The sequence below is a fragment of the Rousettus aegyptiacus genome, unplaced genomic scaffold (genome assembly GCF_014176215.1).
Source record: "Rousettus aegyptiacus isolate mRouAeg1 unplaced genomic scaffold, mRouAeg1.p scaffold_m13_p_6, whole genome shotgun sequence".
NCBI classification, from domain to species: Eukaryota; Metazoa; Chordata; class Mammalia; order Chiroptera; family Pteropodidae; genus Rousettus; species Rousettus aegyptiacus.
Genome location: NW_023416309.1, coordinates 53,964,611 through 53,986,626, shown reverse-complemented (window position 1 = coordinate 53,986,626; position 22,016 = coordinate 53,964,611). Strand labels below are relative to the sequence as shown.

General features: G+C 47.6%; 1 long non-coding RNA gene across 1 annotated transcript in view; it reads left to right on the top strand.

Annotated features, from left to right (window-relative positions):
- The window catches only part of LOC107512999, a 200,120-nt gene that overhangs the window by 117,246 nt on the left and 60,858 nt on the right, over positions 1 to 22,016 (top strand). The window lies entirely within an intron of this gene.

The following is a 22,016-nucleotide window of genomic DNA, read 5'->3' as shown; positions in this document are numbered from 1 at the left end:
AGCAGGTGGAAGCGCTTGGCACTGCTGTGCTGACCGGGTCGGGCTTGCTGCGGGCCCCTCTTTGCTGACAAAGCCTCGGTGACCTCAGGGACAGGGTGGGATGTGATGCGGGCGTGGTTCTCGCGTTTACTCCTTTTCGACCTTCCTAGTTGCATTTTAGAGTGTTTCAATGGTGAGCTCGACAAAGGATGTATTTAATCTAATAAAGAATTATAGTAGTCTATTACTACTACCCACTTAGCCAGGGAAACATGATAGGAATTGGGGGGCATTTAAAACTGAATTTTGCCAGTAGCCAGCCCCCCAAATTCCTCAATGTGTGTGTTCTACCTTGAAAACAGAAGCTGTGTGTAGACCTGATAGTGTGCGATTCATTGGAGTCACATCATGAAGTTTGAGGCCGTGACAGCATCTTCACAGCATCGTCTTGCCTGTTTTCCTTCTGACAAATTCTCTTTTGGGAAAGGGTCATCGTGATCCTGAGCCACTTTTTCTGTTGGAATTGGGGCTCTGGTCTGTACAGTCTATGTTGTCTGGCTCCATTTTAAAAGCATAATTTTGAAGTAACTTTTCACTTGAGGTTAGTTCTTAAACTGGTCTCTGGGCCATCTCAGGACCATGTCAACTATAAATGAGACTCTGCTTGGTCCTGCATGTCTGATCCATGCAGATCCTGAAGCCACCTTCCTGTCACTCACCTTCCTCCAATTCTTCTGTGTCCTCGTGGAGAAGGATGCGGGTCCTGTGCTCCAATGGCTTACAAGCCATGGCAGGTGCCAAGGTGTCTTCCCACAGGGCTCACCTCTGGGGCAACGTGATGCAGCAGGAAGCTCCTTGACCTCAGCAGTCACAACTACTTCCCCACGAGACACACTTTCTAACCATTAGATTTCAGAATGAGTTGTGTTTTGTTGTCTACAAAGCGGAGACGTGGATGCCTTCCTCGCCTATGGAGACTTTGAGGCACCAGTCTTCCTAATAAAACACGTCGATGAAGGAGGGAACTGGAGGGGAATGTGGAAAGACGCATGGAGAGTTCCATGGTGATAGCGAAGGAGGCTGGTTCTGTGCGAGCCCCAGAAAAGGATCCATAAAGGGAGATCCGGGTGGAGAGCCAGCTGCTGCTGTATCGCTGTGTGACGTGATCATTCCGCCAACTATGTGGGCGATAGAGTTAAGCCGGGTTGGGCAAAACTGTTAACAGGTGCTCTTTGGTGCTTTTATTGTTTTGTTACATGTGTAACACTCTTCAGCCAGAGCAAAATAAACACATATCCTGGTTATTTAATAACAAGGAAGAGGCCACACCCCAAATCAGGGTGAAAAGACAAACAGGATGGGAACAAATATTCTCCTTTGACAGGTGGCAGGTGCCGAGAGGGGCAGGGTCCAGTGGGGTGTTATTAAGGTGAGGGGTTTAACTGCAATGGGGAACGTTCCAGAATTGAGGTCTGAAGCCAAGGGCGTTGTTAGGGGTTTAGCTTGGTGGTTGGGGGAGGGGCAGGTACACCCCCAGGAAAGAGTTCTCGAAGGAACAGCAGACCTGACCATCCCATGGGAGGGTGTCAGTCTTGGTCCCTTGGGGTCGCGGGAGGTACAAAACATGAGGGGGTCTGAGGGCACTTCCAGGTTACGGCGTTGTGAGTTATTGAGCAGAGCTCTCAGTCCTGGGGAGCTGGGGTGAATCCGGAGAAAATGGGGGTGGAGCCAGAAGAAAAGGCAGCCCAAGAGAAGCGTGGCTGCCACCTTGAGCATCTGCCAGAGGTATGACTTCATTTTATGGACCAACAAGGGACACTGGACAGAGTGTCAGGGGCAGGGGCTGAGCAGACACTGTATCTCAAGGGCGCCCTGAACTTCGTGTGTTTGCCTGAGCATCAGCACACATCGGTCTGAGGAAGAGCTGCCTTCTTATTTTTTGCTTATTTTTTTCCCTTGTTCTGTACTTTGGATGATTTTGAAAATAGATACCCTGGTTACACGTTTGCGGGCCAAAAAACTCGTACAAGTAGGGGAGGAATCAGAACCCAAGAAGGTCTTCTGCCTTTCGCACTTATTCGTTGAAGGGTTGATCAAATAACTTGCAATCCACAGATGCCGCTCTTACTTTCCTTTGGCTTTTATACTTTGCCCTCACGCCAGTGTCGCTTAGACCACACCTGCTGTTTGAATTGTTTTAAGGCTGTCCCGATAGAAACACAAGCTCCTTTAGAAGTCCGCCCTGACAGTTTATCTTTGGGGTTACTGGGAACAACTCCATTAGGAAAGGGATGGATGCATGAAGAGAAAAGACAAGGAGAGTGGTTCTGTCCCATTTTACACATACAGAGGCTGAAGCTCCGAGAAGGCCATACCCCGTCCCCATACGCAGTGGGGCACAGGTGTGTCTGGACCAGTCGAGACTGCTGAGAAGCTCTTGCTCTCCCCACTGCAAAAGTGACCCAGGAACTCTCAAAGGGCAGAGAGTTGCCTGCCATGAACACTCACGGACCCAGAAGGGGGACAGCCATTGTGGCCTTAGGAACCCAAATGTTTATTGACTCAAGTTCACAGAAGGTGAAAATGGAAGCGGCGTAGGACACCTGCATGATGTCATTAATAACCAGCCACGCAGCCTACTCCTGACTGCTTTTCTCTCCAGCAGAGGGAGGGGCGTCAGGTAACTGAGTTATTCTAATCAACTCTGGGCAGAAAATCAGGGTCAGATGAAGCAGTTCCTCACTACATAGTTAAGATGATCAATGGTTAGGCGTTAGTAAAATAGATACCAAACTGTACTCAAGGATTAGTCTCTCTTCAAATTTTCCTGCAAAATCACCTGGTGTTTTTGCTAAAAATATAGTTTAAAACCCAGATCTATCCCACCCATCGGTGTCTGGGGGATATGTTGGCATCAGTGCCAGCGAGAAAATTTGAGAAACAGAACTTTAACTTATACATGTATTCTTGAAAAAAACAAAATACATGCTCAGTTCTTTGGGGTTACCAGCATGGGTGGGGACCCTTCAGCGTCCTCTCTGGCCCCATGCCTGCTTCTGCTCACCCCCTTGGCTGGGCGAGCTACATGGGTGTATCTATGTAGGATACACAAGAGAGCTGCCGATTCTTTGCTTTCAACTCGCTTCGTACGAGCAGGTGGGGAAAGAAGTTAAATCGATATTCGAATTCTAGATGTTTCCCCCTCCCGGAAGATCCTGGGAGCGGAGAAGTGGGGAGTAGGAGCCCCATCTGGGCCTCACCCTCAGTCGTCTGTCCCAGACTGGTCCAGATTCTGCAGCGGGAGTTCTCTGTGCATAGTTAAGAGGTTCTACATCCTCATTCTGCCATTGTTGCTTCTCTGTATTGGTTACTCGGTAACCCCGACAGGAGGAAAGCTGGTGAGGAAGGAGATGGATAAAGGAGAGGGGGTCCAGGAGGTCAGAGGTCTGGTGGGGAGGGGGCACTGGGGTGCAGCAGGGTCTTTGGGAGAGGATGGTCGGGGGGTCAAATTGGGATGGGGCCAACAGGAGAATGATGGGGAGGTGGACCACTGGGAAGGGGGACAATAAAGAGGGGCCCAGTGGGGAGGACGGCTCATTAGCAGGGCAGGATCAGGTTATTCCCAAGGCCCTAAACGTAATGGTGCAAATTGTGTCAAAACCTTTTCCGTAACTTGCCATTATTTTCATAAAAGCCGGTATGAGTGGTAAAATCTTTCAGTCTCTCACGAGGTCTCTGCCTCCCGGCTGCCCTATCCCACGGCCTGTCTCGAGAGCTACCACCACTGTCACCTGGCGGAGCTTGCTCGTTACAGGCAAAGAACCCTAAGGGAATGAGTTCTTCGAAAACTGAAGTTTTAAAAATGGAACTAGAAAGTAATAGTAATCATTACGCACACGCATTGGTGGAAAATGCATGACTTTCAAGCATGGTGCTGGGTAAGAAAGCCTCCCCTCTTGTTCGATCACACACATTCTCGAACATCTGTTACTTTTTGTAAGCGTCGGTGCAGAGAAGCCGGCAGGCCAGCAAGCCACACGGCTTTTTGAAGCTATTCGCTGTTTCTGCTTTTTGGAAGTAGATTTCTGTCTGGAGTTTAATTTCCTGAAGCTCAAAGACACTATAACAGCATGTTCTTCTATACTCTGATTAACTAAAAGCAGCCAAGAACAGTTCATTAAATTTGTCAAATTGTTCTTTTTAATTTGAGAACGATGGCTATAAAAATATAGGGTTATAGCTTGACTTAACTTTACCTAAAATATCTTTTGAAGTCAGGGAAAGATGCTGACATTGTAGCAATGCATAATAATCAGGTGTAATATCATACTCTCACTTCAGGAGAAAGTTCCCCAGCATCCGCCTTAGAGAGGTGCTCTGATCTTTATTTTTTAAGAACTGAGTTTGGGGAATCCCGACTTTGGAGCCTGGATTAAGGGAGCAGTAAGGGAGCAAAGGAGACTCTGATGAGCGCATCGCGGTCCTGGGCGATGCCCAGGCAGAGTCTCCGCCTGCCGACATCCGTGGTCCCCCTGCTCCCTGGCCACCCAGAGCTGCCCTCAAAGTGTAGACCTCAGGCCTGACCATGTGCTCTGCTCTAGGACCCATCTGAGTAGGAGAGCTTACCTGTCCTTGTTTTTCGGTCTTCATCACATACCTGGCTTCCCGGCTTCAAGCACTTTCTCCTTCTGCCGTCTTCAAATACAGCTCTGCACCAGGTTCTGAGATCCCTCCTGCCTCTTTGCAATCCTCATCACCAATCCGACCCTATGAGTGCGGTTTGTCAACAAGAGTTCCCTGCTGCCCAGCCATCCCCTGGTGCCTCAGCCGGGGCTCTGTTCTTGTCCTCCTCTACCTAGCAGGTTGGGCCAGGGAGAGGGGGCAGCTCAGGGCAGAGGGCGGGTGCTGGGCCAGCAGCCCATCTTCCAAAGGTGCAGCGGGTAGCAGCTTTGAGTGCGAGTGAGTCATCACAGGAAGTGGCGGATGGAGGAGCGGAGGGCCAGTCCCTCAGGGGTTCCCGTCTCCTTCCGCAGTGTCTTGTCCCTTGACCAGCACAACTTCGATTCCTCAGAGCTGGCCCTAGGCCTGCGTTTGGGTGAATAGGTGGATGGGGAGACAGGAGACCCAGACTCCAGTCTTGGGGTCTCAGTTCCCCATTAGTTCCTGGCTTCCATGAGCACAGATATTCTACTTTTGAACTGAAATATTCAAATGAACCATTTTCCCACCTGCTTCCACACCTACTCGAATCAGTGACCCTCTCGGACTGTCCCTCTGAGACAAAGGTCGGACGTGGACCAGCAGTGAACTTTTACCTGGTCATTATTATGCTTTTCCCAGGGGTGTGTGACTACCTGGGGGAGAAGTTCTGTCCCAGAGGCTCCCAGGGAAAAGGCTGGACCAGGATGGGTGATAACCATGGGCGGCTGGACCCAAAGCCACTTTGAAGAGAGGAGGTAATGATGGAAGCATGATATTTGGCATTGGAAGCAAGGGTCAAGTGCGAGGCTCAAGGCTAGCACTGAAGTCCAAGTTTAGGAGCATGGGATGAAGGAGGGGGTGGTGCTATGAGCTGAAAGAGTTTGCAGTGAAGGTTACAGAGATGAGGATGCCGAGAGCCTGTGTTTACAGGGTGTGAACCTTAAGCCGAAGGAGAGGCTGCCTTGACAATCATGCTTATCGTATTTCTCATGGACACACCTTCAAAACAGGACTTACCATTTGACCCACATTTAGTGCCTGGCATAGAGCCCGGCACGTAGTAGGTCCTCATATATTGCTAAGGAAGAGATATGGAGCCTTTGAGAGTTTGGTTCCATAAGATCAAACCTTGTACTTCTGAGGGGTCCTCCATAGTGGATGTGCTGCCCACTGCCCAGGGGGCGGTTTTATTAGTCACAATGATATGGGGCCACCACTGGCATGTGCTGGTCCTGAGGAGGGGGGATCAGGGATGTTAGATGACTTGGTACATAAAGTGTGTCTCACCATGAAGAATTAGTCCACATCCTGTGGGAAGTCCACGGAGGTGAAAAGCCCACTGCCAGTTATCTGAACCTAAAATAGAACTCTACGTTACGCACACGCACCAAGGATTTTGTGCGTGGGTTTAATATATACTGAGCTTTCAAGGAATACAACTAACCAGGTGAAATGAGGGACAGTGGCACTTTGTTGCTGCTGTTCAACATTTCTGGAAGTCGTGTCGACCGTCTCTACGCTGTTCACGACGTCTGAGCCCCCAACGATACCCCACATAAGTCTACATTTAGAGCTGTTGCGTTCCGTCCAGCTCGATGTATATTATGTTTGTATTTGCTGAACTCTGATTTTCAACCGTTAAACTACTTCTCTTAAATCCAAATGTATTCATAGTATAAGCATCTGGTATCCCAGGACATCTTGAGGGTTAATGTATCCAGCCCTTACCTAAAATACAGATTATTTTATTATAAGTTATTTAACTTTTTATTTCTCTTTATATAGCATTTAGAGCAGTACATTGATCTGATTTTTTGAAATGGTGTGCATGGTTAGGTTATATAATCTATGGAATTCATTACAAGTTGATAAAGCGAAGTTTTAAAGTATTTATTTTAAAAAGAGAGAGTGGACCAGAAACCACTGTTTTAGGCCCTAGTCCTCGCCTTTGCCAGGTTTTCCCTGTCCGTCTGTCTTTCAGCTCTAGCAACCTGGGGTCTGACTGTGCTACGCCTCCAAAGTGAGTTATATTCTAAGAGTGAAATCGTGAGGATCCATTGCCTTCCAATTGATTTAGAACATAAAATTTCCTTCTGTGTTTTAGAAATCTTTTCCACAAGTGTGCCTTCCTCTACATAGGAGCGTAAAATCTTGACAGAGCTCCAGATGACTTCTGACTCTTTGTTGTCCTGGACTGAGAAGCGATCTCTCTCAGCCTGGTGTTTGCCCACTGACCGGGCACACAGGCTCCCCGTGGTCCCTTCTGTGGCCTCCGGGGCTGAGAGACGCCCTTCAAGTTTTAGGCTGAGGGGGCTGAATGGACCTGCCCTGCTCCTTGCCAGGCGTTTCCTGAGTGTGGCACCGTGGGGTGAGAGAAACCTCAGCACCCGATGCTGGGGAGGATAATGGAGCCCTTGATCCTTTGAAGAAGTCTGTAGATTGTCTGTTGCCAAAAGTGCCTCTTGAAAGCCACCCTCTAGAATACACTGCTCCCTCAGGCTCGCCTAATGCTGCCCCTTTTAACCTTTGACCTCACAGCCTGGTGGCAGAGTGCCACCACTTGTCCATTTTCACACCTAACAACCCCTCTGAGAAGCAGAAAGACAGGACTGAGGAGGAGGAAGAGCCCAGGAGGCGGAAGCCCAGACACATGACAGCCTGTCCTTGCTGGGCAGCTTCAGGTCCTGTCCCAGGCACTTACACCAAGTCCCCGGTGAAGGCCACTTCCAGTCTCCACTTCCTGTCTCCATTCGCCAGCTTGGCTCTGCTCTCCTCGTTTGTGATCAGAGTATGACACAGCGTTATAATCTCTCAATTCCACTCAGGCTCAGTGTCCTTACCAGATGTGGCACGTCATGAATTTTTGTGTCCAGTTTGCAGCTAGCGTATCTTTGTGTGTGTTCAAGGATGATACATTTGTTTTTTCCATTCACTTACTCAGCAAAGATCTGTTGAGAGCCTGTTCTGTGCCAAGTACTTTCCTAGTCTCTGGAGATACTATGGTGAATAAAATCATCATCTCCTCCCTTGCATCTTGAAAGAGTAAAGAAATAAATAAAATAATTGAAACTGTGACAAATGACAGGGTGAAAAATAGGGAAAGCCCTGAAAGAAAATAACAACGGGACTTACTTAGATCGGGCAGTTGGGACAGGCCTCTCTCTGAAAAGGTGACATTTAAAGTGAGACCTGGAGATTACGTGCCCAGACAGGCAAAAAACTGAGGAGAGCATTGCCGAGGGAACAGAATGTGCGAAAAAGCTTGAGGTGGGAAGGGGTTCGATGTGCGTGAACTCACGGGGAGCCCGTGGGCCCGGAGCGTGGCTTATCCAGGAGGAAAGCGATGCCGAGTGAGGTCAGCTAGGCAGGCCTGGGTCAGATCATGCGAAGCCTGTGAGGTCTTTTCAAACTGTGTCTGTGCAAACTCTTTGGTACTCATTCCTTCAAAGAGCGAATCCCCAAACCTTCCCCCTTAAGTGTCATCTATACTTAATGATCAGGATGTGGCGGAAGCGACAGTGTGTGAGGTTCAAAGTTAAGACAGAGAAGCACACACTGCAGCTTCCTGCTGGCTCGGCGTCGGATGGCTCGCTTTGGCAGAAGCCGGCTGCTGTGCTCTGAAGACACTCAGGCAGCCCCGGGAGGTGGTCCTCGGGGCTGAGACCTCCCACCAGCAGCCATCGAGGGTATGCCGTGTTTGAAGCAAGAGTCTCCACCCTCGGTCAAGTCCTAGCCAACATCTTGATGACAACCTTATGAGAGAGTCGGAGCCCGATCTCCCAGCTGAGCCACTCCTGAATTCTTGACCCACAGAAGTGATGAGATAATAAATGGTTGCTATGAGCCGCTAAGTTTGAGGGGGTCTTTGTTAAGCGTCAATGGAAAACTGATACAGCTTGGCATGCTGCGTTAAGGAACTTAAATTTTTGTAAAGTGGAAAAAAAAGCCATTGAAGAGTTCTGAGCAGGGTAATTATACGTAATCAGATTTATTCTTTTAAAAGCATGAAGAATGGTTTAGAGATGGGCAAAACTGAAAGAGAGATGCCCTTCGAGGCTGAATCAGTTAAAATACAGCGGCTACAAGCATCTGAAATTCCCAGCCCAAAATGATGTAAATAATAAAGACATTTATGTTCTCACTTGTCAAGGAGCCCAGGTGTAGGGTAGCTCTCGGGGTCGTTAATTCAGTGGTGCCGTCAGCATCGCCAGGACCCTCGCTCTTTTCGTCTCTGTTCTGCCTGTCTTAGAGCATTGGCTTTGCACCAGACTGACTTCTCTTGCGAGGGCCAGATGGGTATGTGGATTCTCTATATAGTTGTCACATCAAGAAACGACAAAGTCCAGTTTCTCTTAAGTGTCTTTTCGTAGGCGCGTGGAAGCCTTTCCCTGAAGTTCTCTGATCACATTTCATTGATCAGAATTGCATCGCATGCTCACGGCTAACTGATTCCTAGCTGGGGGGAAAGACCACCATGACCGGCTCAGGCTAGACATTGCAGAGGCCTAGAGTATGACTGCAGCAGTGAGATGGAAGGGAATAGATGGATTTGAGGAATACTTTGTAGAAACCAGGGGATGAGAGAATCGTGCACGGCCCTTAAGTTCTGGGTAGGAGCAACTGGGGGTTGAGAAGTACCATTTTCTTATACGAGAAGAGGAAGCTTTGTGCAATGTGAGAATTAGATTTGCTGTTTCTATTGGCAGGGCTCATCGGGCACATTGTACTAACGACTAGCACATGCCTGAAGGATACGGTATCTTTGTTTCAAAGATGGATTCACTGGTGATAAATATCTAGCACCAGGCAGACTGGGCAGGGGAGTGCAGGGAGGGAGGGCTTTCTGGCCGAAACTGCAAGGCTGCAGCAATTTCTTTTTACTGGTAAGCCTCGCTTTAAGGATCATTATTAAAGACATTAATTGATACTGTAGCATGGGCTTCAGTGGGTGTCCTAGGATCATTTTCTCTGCAGTGGACACTTTCATTAACGCGCTTGGCAACCAGATACATTACCTTACAACTTCCATAAATAATAATGACATGGGCATTTGCTTCTAGGTTATACTTTCTATTTTTAAAGCTCATTGTCACTTTAATGGATTGATCCATAAATGTATAAAAGCTATGTAAAAGGACTATCCTCATCACATTTTCATATCCTATATTATGTTAAATACAGTTAAGTCTGAAATTCTAAGTGACTCTTAGTTTGACAAACCTTTATTGAGTGCCTACTGTGTTCCAGGTGCTGTCCGAGGTGCTGAAAGGACCGTTATGATAGTAGGTTACTCAGCATCGCTGACTTTTGAATGAATAGGTTTAGATTCACTTAGCCAAGGAAGTGCTAAAAGAGGCCTATGATCCATGAAAAATGGTGTTTCCCTTCTTGGGCACCTTTTCTTCTTTCTAGAAATGATAGGGAAAACAAAATCACCATGGTCCTTGATTCCTGGGATTTTAAAAGAAAACTGCCAGAAATGAGATTTTTTTTGGATCTTACTGGGTTTAAGTCCTGTTTCTGTGTAGGGTTGAAACATTTTATCTACAAAGGTACAAAACCATTAAGTTAATTTTCAATTTGGAGTCCTAAATAAGGGTTTGCAATGACATTGGCTTTACCTGGCCGGAAGTTCCATGCTTAAGTCTGTAGACCAACTGAATCCATTCCACTGGAGTCATTATTTTTTTTAAATTTCATTTTCCTTAATTTATTTCTTACTATCTGAAATTAACTTGTTTGTTTATTTGTTTTTATTATCTGTTTACTACTGGGACACTAGCACTTAGAATAGCACCTGGCATAGGAAATGAACAAATTTTATTGTGTTAATGGCAGCTGAAATCCCCCTCCCAACTGAAGTCTTTTTTTCCTATTTAGCTCTGCTTTCCCTGGATTCTAGTTACCCAAAATATTATGGAGTAAATTCTTCTCATTTAGGACTTAACTATTTAAGATTGGCAATTTAAATTCATACCAGACTGTAAGATCCTTGTGGCCAGGGACCAAGTCTTGTGTTTCTTTTAAAGCCAACCTCCCAAGCTCAGATGAAGGGCATCTGTCTAAGACTAGTGGGCCAACTGATCAAGGTGCGAGGCAGATAGAAATTCGGGGAGGCCCCTTTCTCTGCCTGAGTCCCACCGACAGCATAGAGCTGTGGCTCATGAAGAGAAACGTAACTATAGTTTTCAAAATTAAACCTACTTCAGGAGCTTGGTTCCCTGTCAGGTAGTGGCACTCAGCTCTGTGGCTATGTGGCTTTGCGTGCGATTGAGTCGTGTCATAAAATTGTCAGTCGTGTGTGTGGCTCGGAACCGAAGTCTTCTGCCAGTTCACACTCTCAGGAAATGCATAATGCAGTTAGATTTGTGTATTTTTCTGAAAAACCAACAACCAAAGAAGACATAGGAAGCATGAAGTTAGAACATGTGCCCTCCACCCGCTGATGCCACTGATGGCAGAGAAATTGCTGGGTGGACGCGACTGGGGGCGGGAACTAAAGACGGATTCTACTGCAGCGGGATTTTTTGGTTGCTTTGCTTTTGAAGTTGTGTGAAAAGAATGAGGATAAATGTGATCGAAATTAAGAAGATTCTTTTGTAATTAAATATCTTTGGGACTCTTTGGCTTGCTCTTCCTGCATTCAAAGAGACAGAGCTTGCATTGTCTCTAGAGATGTGGTAAGTTCAGCAGTATTGGCCACGATGCGTGGTCCAGAACACAGAATGGTTTCCAATAGCTGGATTGTCAGTGGACTGGGAAGGTCACAATGTGGTTTTAGGGTCCAATGGCTCTCACTCTCTGGAGAGCCATTTTTTGGAGCACGAGCCAGGATAAATTATCACAGTTACTGTGGCTATTTCAGGCAAGTTAACTGCGTTTCTGAGGAGCTCAGGAAACTGTCAGAATGGTTTCGGAGATGTCTTAAAAGGTTTTAAAACTAATTTTAGACTTTCAGCAAGTCACAGAAATAGTACAGTGAGTTTCAGTATATGTCTCACCCAGTTTCTTCTAGCAGTAGCATGTTATGTAATGATAGTATAATTATCAGAATGAGCAAATTAACATCGATTCTATACTATTAACTAAATGAGACCTTATTCGAACCTCACCGAGTTTCTCCCTAATGCTCAGGATCCTACACTGCATTGAATTGTCATTTCCCCTCAGGTTCCTCCAAGCTGTCAGTTCCTCTTTTTTTTTTTCTTGTCTTCCCAATTTTGACACTTCCGAAGATTATCGATCATCTATTTTTGTAGATTATCCTTCAGTTCGGGTGGGCCGACCTGATGTTTTCTCATGGTTAGAATGAGGTTATAAGTATCTGTAAGAATCCCACAGCAGTGACCCTGTAGCCTTCTCAGTGCTTCACCTCATGGGGTTCCTGACGTTGACATACCTTGTCGCTGGTGACCTTGATCGCTTGGTTAAGGTGGCGTCTGCTGGTTTTCTCCGCTCTCTTTCCCTTTGTAGTTAATAAATATCTTGGGGGAGATCCTTTGAGACTAAGCAAATTCTGTTTCTTTTCCACCTTTCACCCTCTAATTTTTAGCGTCAATAATCGTCTCGCATCCACATCAATCATTACTACAGGTTTGCCTATTATTTACCAGGAAGTTTCCTGTTTCCTTTCTACATTTATTAATTGGAATTTTATTCTAAAGAAGAGCAGTCTTTTCTCCCTGATTAATTGATTAATACATTCATACACATTCAGTAATGAATTCATTAATTAATGTAAGTAAGTCCGTGTAGGCTCCAGACGGTTATTCTTCTCAGTGAGTTATAACCCAGTGCTGCCGTTATTCATTTTGTGGCTCAACTAGTCCAGTTTAGGCCATTAGGAGCTTCCCTGCCTTGGCTCTTCTGCTCCATCAATAAGCTCTTATCATTTTCCGACACTCCCTTACTTTCTGGCACCACAAGATGTTCCTGGCTCATCGTGTACGTTCCTGTCCCAGCCCCGTAGTCACAGAGTAACTTTTAAATGGGAGTCACTGTGGAGCACCAAGTCATCAATTTAGCCTTGAATTTCAGATTCAGTATTGATGGACAGCTAGGAACTAGATGACCTATCACACGGCACCTGAAATCTGTCAAGGTGTACCGAAGGATATTAATAACTTGTGCTAAAACTTGAACTCAGTTATGAAGGTTTCATAATGCAGGTGAGGGAGAGATTTTTGGCATAAGAGGACCTGGTTTGGGGGCATGTCTACCACCTGTTATCTGCGTGTTCTCATATAAGTCACGTGGCCACTTCTCAGAGGGACCACATCTGAGTGAACGTACCACTCACGGACTTACAGTGGGATCAATGAGCCGTGCATGACAATGCTTTACAAACCAAAACATTGTAAAAATGTGAGGTGTTAGTGTTATTGCTTCTGTAAACACTTTTTCATCATAATCGCGGTGGAGTTAAATGGACCTGAACGATCATCCTGTCCAATGCCTGTCTATCACAGGAAGAGAAGTAGAGCCCCAGACAGGTGAAGAAATTTGCCCACAGCTCCAGGATGGTGGAAACGAGACAGTGGCGGAGGTCGTCTAACCCCTGTCACACGTCCTCTCCATTACAGCATCCACCACGCCCGGAAGGAGCTACGATCTACTACACTCTTTCTCGCACCTCCTGCGACAGAATTCGGGTAGGCTAGGGAAACAGAGTGCCAGTTTTACCTTCCGAAATGTTACTTTACCTTTCACTTGTGTTAATTTTTACACACTATACCTAGTTCTCTCATGAGGGTGGGACTATTTCATTTTTCTGTAAGAACCAGCCTAAGAAGAATTATCTCTGTTATCTCAACCTGGTTCTGAGAGGTGATTCCCACCCTGCTACTGGAGAGGACTCCTGCATCCTGTGACAGCGACTGAATGATGCTGAACATCTGGGCGTTTGCTGTGTTTTTATTCCAGATGTTTGGAATCATGGAGACAGTTTCTGGGTCTACAATAGCAGAGAAGAAAAGGTTTTATTTTTTTTTTTAAACCATATTAGTCTCAGAATATTTTAGAACAGGGTATTTTGTTGTTCTTTCCTAGAATATTTGCTGAGAAAAAACTTAGAACTTCAGAAATATCTGCTTCAGAGGATCCCCGTCCTCAAAACACCCCGTTAACACCAGCAGTGGCGCCCTGTTCTGCTTCAGAGTTCGGTACCACTCTTCCCATGGGGCACTTTTCCCCCTCAGCCTCCGCAGGTCTCGGCAGCTGTTGGTCGCGATGTCCTGCTCGCCCTCTGGCTGCAGATCCGAGTTTGTGACCAGATCTTGCCAGTGTTGGCTCCCATCCCTGCCCGCGGCGATTGTACAAGACCGATCCTGATATTCGCCCTTCCGGATCCAGCTGTACGCGAGCTGGACCCCAGACTTCACAGTCAAGAAATCCTTCCTGTGCCTAAACCCATCGCAGTGGTTTCCGTCTCTTACAGCCAGGTCTTTGTCTCAGGGACCGTCCGTTTTACTGGCCGCCGAAGGCAATAAGCACACGTCCGATGAGTGAGTGCATTGGGGACAGTACAGCGAGGGATTTTTCCATCCAAGTATGTGAGTCTGTAGCTTCAGCTTCTTTAAATTTATCAGGGTACAAGGGAAAATTGGGAAGTGGAGCAGTTTATTTTTGAATTATCGGTAGTGAGCAGTGACATAACTCACGGGGCAAGAAGACGGACAGCCAAGGTATCTGAATAATTCACAGACTGGATAATTAGCCCGAATGGTTAGCATTCCCAGAAACGCCACTGCCCGGGATCCCTTTGTTCAGCCAACAGTTACAACCCGTCTCATTTCATCACATCAGATTTTTAATGAGAAGAGAAGGACAAAAGACACTCGTCTGTTAGAGCCCATCACATGCCGGACCCCAGCCCGGGCGGCAGGACTGGCTCCAGGGTGTGACCCGTGCAGCGCCCCCAGCCTCTGCGCTGGGAAGGGCCCTGCGCTCTGCCTAATGCTCTGCCGTCGCCAACTTGAAATTCTTAATTTTCGAACAAGGGGTTAGTCAGGCCCCACAGCTTCCCTTTTCCCTGGGCCTTGCTAACTGTAGTCAGCCCTGCCGGACAGGTTGTGTGTGATCTGTCAGTCCTCATATCAGCTCAAGGACACTTTGTCCTCTACCTCATCCTTCCAGAAGGAGAACCCAGATAAATGACTGGCCCGAGGTCACACAGCAGAGCCAGGATTTAGACTCATGTCCGTCTGGCCGGAGAGCCTCTGAGTGTCCCTCGGCCTCTTCTGCTCACGCACAAGTAATACAAGGAAATCCTCATTCACAGAGCTGCATCTCACCTTAGGGAGATAGCACGGAGAGCCTGAGGCCAGGGGATTCGAGGATTCTTGAAACACCGTGTCCGTAATTGAACCAGAAACTTCTCCAGCTCTTTTTATTAATTCGTCCGATAGATTTTTTTTTTTGGTCAAACATTTTACATGCATTTATTCATCCAATAGCAGATATTCATTGAGGTCTTGCCCTGTGCCAAGCCCTGTTTGAGGCTCTAAGAATATGGCAATGAATAAAGCAGGCAAGATCCCAGCTTTCAGAGAGAGAGAGAAAGAGAGAGGGGGATGGGGGGGGGGGAGAGAGAGAGAGAGAGAGAGAGAGAATGTGTGTGTGTGTGCGCGTGCGTGCGTGCATGTGTGAGAGTGTGAGTGTGTGTGAGTGAGGGTGTGTTGGGGTTGCGGGAACAGGGAGAGTGACAATAAACAAGCTAACAAACAAACTGGATAACTTAGGACATGGTAATGACAGTGAATTTAGGATGCCTCATATGGACGGGTGAGCAGGGCATCGCTCTCCCAGGAACAGATATCTGAGCGGGAACCTGAAGAACCCAGCCAGGGTGAAACCAGCATTAGCAGCTTCGAAGCAGAAGCCAGGTGGAGGGAAAAAAGCCCCTGGTGCTGCGCATAGCTCGGCAGGTAGCGTGGGTCTCACCAGAGCCCAGTGCAGGTGAGGAAACAGACCTGGGGAGGTAAGGAAAGTTGCCAGCATCACAGTGAGTGGGAGACTAAGAATTAAATTCTGTTTCCGGAGCAGGTGCAGTCGGTCACTGCAGTCTGGCCTCCCTGGCGCAAAAAGCTGATGAAGGGATTTGTTTTAGATGGTGACAGCCTTGCAAGGGACAGGCACGTGAACCTGAACGGAGACCTCTCTGACCGCATTGGCATCACACATTCCAGTCTTCCACCCCCCTGCCCCCAGGGACCCATAAATTCTAATGGGAGGTTAGAATTTGGATGTGAGGGTGGGCATAGGGTAGAATGCATGTCAAGTAGACTACCTGTCCCACCTCACCAGAGCTCAGTGGCTCCTTACCTGGAATTTGGGGGCTCCAGTGCCCTGAAAGATGAGGATCTCAGCTTCAACAGAATGACCAGATGTCTGTTTGAAACCTTGTGTATTCGGTGAGATGCTCATGACACCCAGCTCTGACAAAGGGGGTGGACCCACGGTCACCTCAGATTTAGACCACATCCTTGGAAAGCCCCGTCCCATTCCCTAAGTGGGTTAGGGACTGAGCTATACTGGTGATAGAGATGGCCCTGTTACCACATTTCACCAAGAGATGAAACCACTACCAGCATTCCAGCTGGCTTTAGGTGCCGTAGAAGAGAGAAACTTTGGATTTATTGCCTTGCCTGACATCACTTTGGATGGATTTTAAAACTAGTAATAACTAATAATAATTATTGGGGGTGTTTAAGACACGTTCACTTAAATGGTGAATATTAACAATCATCATACAAGGTAATAAGATGATTTATACCTCAATATGTACTTGAGATATAGCTAAATGCATTAAAAATTTGCATTTGTGCTTATTTCAAACCCCAAATTTCAGTGTGTTATAGTGATTGAGTCATATCATTCTTTTATTGCATTTGGCTATATGATTTATTAAACAAAAGCGTGAATAAAATGTGAATTTTAAAGTAAGATATAATGGTGCACATATCACAAAGCTAGAGTGGATTTCCAAATGTAAAAAGAGCTATTTTTGGTAGTTTCATAATATATTTGGTTTTTTGAAATCACTATGCTGGCAAATGACAACAGCCCAAAGAAAAGCCACTTCAGACTTTTGATGAGTGAAAGTAAAAAAAAAAAAAAAAAAAAAAAAGCTCTAAAAGTTGCATCTGTGATTGTGTCTGGCAGTGAGCAGTTCGTCTTTCCTGGTATTATTCTTGGGTGGGTATCAATTAAAGTGCCCTTTACAAACCTGTGTTCCAGTTTAGACTTTCTAAAGACAGAAGAGTTGTTTTGTGTAGATAGAGTCCCAGTTTGATGACGTGTTTTGGGGGTTGGATCAGCGGCTCTGCTTAGGGACGAACGTTTCTCAAAATTGTATCGTCGATGGGGTCCCCTTGACATTTGTGACCCTTCCAGGGGCCAAGTGATAGGTAGGTGTTAAGAAGTAATTTCACTAATGTGCTTTTATTTATTTTTTTATAATCTCATCCTACCCCTGCCAAATACATTATTTTTATTATTAGAAGCTTTGCTTTGCACGTGGGTGCCTGGTTCATGTTGAAGAGACATTATTCAAAACTCACCCCTTGGTGAAAGTGTCTGGGCACCGTTTATCAGTGTGACCTGGCCAATTCCGGAGTGACTCCTCCGGGCGGATGGCAATCCCATTTGCCCACCCTCCCTGTCTCATTCGGGTCCCTTTCTAGGCTTCACAGCTTTTCTGTTGCTGCCTTTTATGTGTACGTAGGTGCCACCCTACCTTCATTTTGCTCCGCGTCAATAATGTCACAGTGACCTTCATGCAACTTCCCGCTGCCCACTGGACCCAAGTTTCAAGTAATTACACCTCCTTTGGCGACAGTTACTGGCTCACACCAGACTTAGCGCATGCTCGAGCAGTCTGCAATGGCTCAGACTTATGAGAAATGTCGAGTTCCTCGTTTTCACATGTGAGAAGACATTCACCCCCAGCTCCGGCCCCAGTGCAGGTCATTGTTATGATATCATAGACACTAGGAAATCTGAGAAAAGTGTCACCATTTTATCTCTCGGCAGAGGGAGTGCACAGAAGTGCCCTGGAATTGGCTCCTTAGCAAAAACTGGAATGTTCTGCTGACTTTGCCCAATTAGCCACTTCAGGAAGCAAATTGGCGATAACAACAAATTGGGTCAAAAATAATTTTTCTGCATTTTTCATAAGTTTCTTCTCCCAGAGAAATGAGGAACAGGGAGGCGTGCCATAAAAAACGAGGAGTCTTCTTTTCACGAGCGTTTAACAACCCGCCTGCCCTCTAATTGCACAGGCCATGAAAAACGCTGCGCTCAGCAACCTCAGTCCCGATGCCAAAATACCCACAGGCTCTGTGCCTTTGCAAAACGTCCCGGCTCATTCTCTTCAGATGATCACAGACTGGATCTGCGCGGAGCCCAGAGTGATTCTTTCCCACGGACTCTGCTGTTTTTGCGAGAGCCGGGTCCAGCCGCACGGCGTCAGGGCGAGGTCATGCTGTGTCTTTGGCCTTCACACGTCGATAATGCCCACATGCTTTCTGCTCCAAAGACAACAGTTTTCTCTGCTTAAATCATATTCTTTTTTGCTTTGCAAGTTAACGTTCAGGCTGGAACATGGCAGGGAAGCACCCCCCCACCCCCCCGCTCCAGGCAGTTAGAGGGGTGTGTGTTTCTAGGTCAGTGGTCGATGTCTTCCCTTTGTCATGCCTGGCAGGCAGCCTTTGGTGGAGGCCGCCCGAACGCTGACATGTTTGGTAACTTGAGGAAGAGATGGAGCAATCGGTTATCTGCATCAATATCACTCAGCAAACCGCATGCCCACAGTGGCCATCTTGAATTGATTGCTCCAGTGACATAAGTCAGGCAAGCTCCATGCCAATCCTGCCTGCCAGCAGATGGCTCTAAATGAGGTCATTGTTTTGACAGTTTCACAAAAGAACCCCAAACAGCCTGAGCAAACCCTTACACATGTTGGATTATTCAGAACAGTTGCGAGATGAAAAATGAGCGCGGAGCAAAACCTTGGGAAATGCGAGACGCCACTGAGCGCCCCTCGTTGACGCGTCCCATCGGGGGGAGACCCCGGGGGAGGCTGGAGAGGATCGTTCCAGGAGACTCCCTCCCAGCCCCTCCTCTGCCCCGGGTGTTACGACCGCTTGGGTGGCGGTGATGATCTGATTAGGGGAAGACAATTATCTCAAACCTCAGTGATTGCAAGCTCCGTTGAGAAGCATCTTGGCAGCCTGGATGCTGATATTCTTGGAACACTGGCGTTTGTTGCCAGTTCCAACAGTGGATGTGTAGCAAGTCACGTGACTCCAAAGTCACATTGGAAATTCATAGAATTTCAGTGTCCACTGGGACGACTTATTATTTGGGTTGGGAAACTGGGCAGGCATCCATCTTTCTGAGTTTTTTTCCGAGGACGTCTGCTGTGTTTTGCCTTCCAGAGAGCGCGCATCCCTTGATGGCCATGCTTGACGCCTGAACGCTGATCCGACCTCACCACGTCTCTCACGCTCGTTTCCGAGGCAGGGATGTTTCCCTGTTTCCGATCTCTGTGCTCCTCGGAACTGGGATCGTTTTAAGTGGTCACATGTCTCTCCTTCCTCAAGTGGTAGAAAGAACACTAGTTAGAAGTACGTTTTCCAGCCTTAGATGCCAGTTCTGGAAACTCATGAAGGCAAATAAAACAATGCCAGACTTGGGGTTTACGTGGGTTTCCTTGAACTGCCATAACGGGGTACCACAGAGCGCTCGGCTGCCGCATCAGAACGGATCCTCCCACCGTTCGGGAGGCTGTAAGTCCAAAAGCAAGTTGTCATCGAGCCTGCTTCTTCTTGGGGACTTTGAGCAGAGGGAGAGTCTGTTCCATGGCTCTCTTCTGGTGGCCACCGGAAATCCTTGCTCTTCCTAGCTTGGGATAGTGTAACTCCTATCTCTGCCTTCCCCTTCACAGAGCAGTTTTGCTGTGTGCCTCTGTATCCAAATTTCTCTCATGTAAGGAAGGATCCCACTCCCCGAATTAGGATCCACTCCAATGCAGTATGACATCATCTTAACTACTTACATCTGCAAAGACCCTATTTCTAGATAAGATCACGTTCACCGGTACCAGGGTGAGGACTTGAACCTATCATCTTGGAGGACACAATGCTTTCCACTGCAGGGTCTGATTCCCAAGTTCATCCTCAGTGCCAGCCGTCTCTTGCCATCTGTAGGCCTTTGGCAGATCGTGGAATTTCTAGGTCTGTGTTTCCTCATCCACGGAATGAGAACACGGAGCTAGGTGCAGGGTCATGCTCTCTGCCTGTATGATCCCATTTGGGGGTGTTATCGCCTGGGTTTTAGGGCACCTTTATTGGGGTAGGGATAAATATCAACCTAGGAAGGACTCAAATTTTAAATGTGAATTTCAAGTTCTTTCAATAGTTCACTCCCAAACTAGACAATATTGTCGAAGTGAGGCTCAAATCGAAAACCACTAAAATGCTAGGTCTTCAGATCCATGCATGGAATTTTTCTTTTTTATTTATTTGTATTTTTTTAAATTTTATTAGTTTCAAGTATACAGTACATCGGTTAGACATTTACATAGTTTATAAAACTATCCCCCTTATTGCTCCTTCTCTTCTCTGGCCCTCCACCTCGCCACTATATTAATGCTGACTGCATTCCCTCTGCCATGCTCCCCATCCCCGTGACCATCTATTGACTACTAATTTGTACTTTTTCAACCCTTTATCCCATTCTCCCAGCCCCGAAACCCCCTTCCCATGCATGGAATTTTTTATAGGCATTCACGACTCAGCATTTTATGAGCTAGCACTCAAGTATTTTCATTTCTGCACATGAGCCAGGCCTGCTTGTGTGAGGTGTTAGCCTCGAAAAGATGACGACACAGATCCTTTCTTCAAGGAGCCCACGGTCTAAAGGCGAGAGTTGGAGCAATAGCTAAGTGCAAGGATGGACCGTGCTGGGTGGTTATGGGCGTGCAGAAGCCCAGCACCTAACTCACCTGGGTACCAGGAGGACTTCCACGAAGAGGAGACAAACGATTCAGGGGAAGCCGTCGGTGGGTTTGTTAGGATGATGAGGCCTTCTAACCGGAGTGGAGAAGGCGCAGACAAGAAGCCGGTACCGGAAGCAGAGTGCTGTGTGGGGCTCGTGGTCAGAGCACAATTCCTGTATTCGGCATTGGCAGTTGATGAGAGAAACGGCAGTGAAAATTTGTCTCATTCTCATAGCGCTTCCTACAGATAAAACTCTGTCTTAGAACTGATTGAGGAGGGGCGGCTAGGCCGGCTCCCAAGCCTGGGGTGGTTCTCTTATAACTCTTCGAGGCACGTGTGAGAATACGTGGGGTGATTCGCCTTCCTCCATCTGAAGGCATGCAGTGAGCAGGGCGGCTTTGCCTCTGGACGTTTTGACTGTGGAGGCTGGTGGGGCGGGATGTCCGTGGGCCCACAGAGTGCCACCGTGCTGGGTGGGTTGACTTGAAATAGGGACAGCCTGCGGTGGGGGGTGGGCAAACCTTATCACCACCCACCCACGAAGACCCTGCTCGCCGTCCTCACTTGCTCCCTGAGCCTGTTCTCGACCCCGTCTCCCAGGCAGTTATCTCGTCTGGCCAGACCCTCCCCGCCCTTGAAGAAACCTTAGCTATTCTTCAAAGCTCTGCTCACCCCATGGACACTCTGTGAATCCCCCAAAATCCTCCAGGAGAAACCGATGAGCATATCCCGTGATCGGCATTCTCTCGGGATTTTGTTTGTAATTATACCAACACCTCACCATTGACGAGGCCGGCCAGACTTGGCGCTTGACGTAACTGCTGAGTACGCGCACCTTCCCCTGCGGGCCGTAATGGCCGCGAATGGAGCCCTCTCGGCGCTCTCGGTGCAGGGAGTGTCGCCGCCGTTGGCTCTAGCTCTTGTGCCCTCAGCTCACCACCCCGTTTACGTGGCTGCTCCAGCCAGTGGCTGACTTCGGAGGAATGTGGTTCTTCTCTCAAGTGCAGCTACGACTCCAGGGCGCCCCACCAGCGTTCCAAAACTTTCTTAGATCTGCACAGCAGGCGCACACTCGTCTGCATCCAACCTGCCTTCCTTCCCTCCCGGTCTCCGCCACAGGGCAGAACTGCATGGTGACCTGATGACTCCACCCGCACCACCCAGTAATCTCCAGTGCAGCTAACCCTACTCTGAGTTTCGCTGCTCAAGGTCCCAAACTAACATACCTCCTAGCAGCACAAAAAGGAAGCCATTTTCTCCCCATTCCCTGATGAGGAGGCTGAGCTGAGGGGCGGCTCAGTCAAGTTTTGAAGCTGGGTCTTTCTGGCCCCGACA